Source organism: Mus caroli, chromosome 1 (assembly GCF_900094665.2).
Source record: "Mus caroli chromosome 1, CAROLI_EIJ_v1.1, whole genome shotgun sequence".
Classification (NCBI taxonomy): domain Eukaryota; kingdom Metazoa; phylum Chordata; class Mammalia; order Rodentia; family Muridae; genus Mus; species Mus caroli.
In genome coordinates, this window is record NC_034570.1 from 84,298,373 (window position 1) to 84,301,111 (window position 2,739).

The window sequence follows — 2,739 nt, forward strand, 5'->3', positions numbered from 1 at the left end:
AAAGAGAGAATCAACTCCACAAAGTTGTCCTCTGGCATGAGCACACACACACACACACACACACACACACACACACACTATATATATATATAGATATATATATATATATATATATATATATAGTTATATAGTTATATATATAGTTATATATATATGTAGTAATAGAGTAGAAAGGAGTAGAAAAGTCCAGTTATAGGTGAAGACTTCAGCCCCTCTTCCAACAATTCCTAGAACAATCTAACAAAAGAACACTAGAACTATAGATGCCAATGGTGTCTAATATACACGGAAGCAAAACACCCACAAATAACACAGGAGACATTGGTTTAAGTGCTAATAAAAACACAAATCAAAGCAGATTGTGTCTTGGGCCATAAGATAAATTCAGTAAATTCCAAAGAGTGAAAATCATAGAAAATGTGTTATTCAACCACAGCATTGTCTAGCCAGAAACTAGTAATTTCTAACAACAACAACAAAAAATCAACAAATCTTAAACACAAAAGTCAGGAAATCTGGAAGGAAAATTTAAAGTCATTTAATCAAAGAAAATGAAAATATAACACATAAAAATTTGAATGACATAGGTACACAGTAGTGGTAAGAAAAAAACAGTAACAATAAATGTGCATGTTGTAATGTCTCCAAAAATTTAAATTCTTACATAAAGAATATAAGAGAGAAAATAAATCAGAAGAAAAAAATAAAGATGAGAATAGAAATTCTTGACGTTGAAAATACTAAATAATAAAGAATATCAGGGACACAAGTGGGTAAGACAATAATGTTGACAAATTTAGCAATACCCACAAAGAAAGGGGGAAGGCAAAAACCAATACCACTCATGAAATGGGAATTTATTACAGATCCTAAAGACCTCAAAAGGATGATAAAGGCATACTACAGACAGCTTTACATAAGTCTGTCAAATTGGCTTCACCAGACCAATTCTAAACACAAAATAAAATCAGCGGCCTTCTACAATTCACCTGGTATGAACTAGGTCGATTGAACAACCCATAAATATTAAGGAAGCTAAATTCATAATTTAATGCTCAAAATTCTACCAAACATTTGACTAGGGACCAATAACAAATCTACAGTCTCAACAATAAAACAAATAGGAGGAAACCATTCAATCTATGAAGCTACCATTACTCAGATACCCAAATCAAAAAACAGAGAGTTGAAAACACAAAATGCTGGAGGGAGAAGAGATGGCACAGTGGTTAAGAGTGAACATTGCCTGTACAGACGACCTGAGTGCGTGTGGTTCCCAGTGCCAGTCTCTGGGTGGTACACAACTGCCTATAGTTCTAGCTCCAGAGGAGTTAAAAAATTTTTATTTAAGACATTTACTTTGCATTTATTGTTACCATTTTTTTCTTAGCACTACCGTGTTCTCTCTCTCTCTCTCTCTCTCTCTCTCTCTCTCTCTCTCTCTCTCTCTCTCTCTCTCTCTCTCTCTCTCTCTCTCTCTCTCTCTCTCTCTCTCTCCATGGATACACTGATCAAATAAGAGATACTGCAGGAGTGCAGGGCTGGTTCAAGATTTTTTTTATTGGATTTAACTCCTCCATCCACAACATGGAACTCTTACCTGGTGCATTAACAGAGCCAAAATCCATAGCTTTGTGAGGTCTTAGATCTTAAGGGAGAACCTACTACCATTACTCTACTAAATGGACATCAATAAACTATCTTCAAGTTCTTATCTTTATACCCACAGACAGTATGCCTCTACCCTTTACCAGAGAGACATTTTACCATAGATGACAATACAGACACCCACAATTAATTAAGAGACCATGGAGTATCCAGCTACAGGGACATGGAACAGCTATATAACACCCTTATCCCCACAAGGCTCAGGATCATGAAGGAAGAGGGGACAGAGAGCTTATAAGAGCCTGAGATAGTAGACATTTGCAGTATCACACACATGAACCCACAGCTGGACAGGACTGTACTGGTTGGTTTTGTGTGTCAACTTGACACAAGCTGGAGTTATCACAGAGAAAGAAGCCTCACTTGAGGAAATGCCTCCATGAGATCCAGCTGTAAGGCATTAATTAGTGATCATGATGAGAGGGCCCATTTTGGGTGGTGCCATCCCTGGGCTGGTAGTCTTGGGTTTTATAAGAAAGAAAGCTGAGCAAGGCAAGGGAAACAGCCCTTCATGGCCTCTGCATCAGCTCCTGCTCGCTGACCTGCTTGAGTTCAGTCCTGACTTCCTTTTGGTCATGGACAGCAATATGGAAGTGTAAACTGAATAAACCGTTTTCTCCTCAACTTGCTTCTTGGTCACGATGTTTTGTGCAGGAATAGAAACCCTGACTGAGACAAGGACCATCACACACATGAACCCATAGCAGCTGTGACTACAGTCATGAAACCTGTGCAAGATCAAATCAGCTGAAATCCAAGTATGGGCAAGGGCAGGACACATGAAGCTCTGTCCCTTGGTCAGGAGCTATTGACAACTGATAGTCACTGGGGAAGAAAAACAATCAGGCTTATGGATGGTCTTCCACTCATGCACACCCTTGTAGCACTAAGTAGACTCTGCGTTTTTCTTAAAAAGTCACATGAAGTTGTAAGGTAAAGATGGTAAAGAGATAGGGGAGGAACTGAGGGGGAGGGAAAGGGTGAATTTGATGAAAATACATTATACACATATATGAGATTGTCAAATAATATTTTAAAACAAGAAGTAATTATTTGAAACAAGTCTTTACT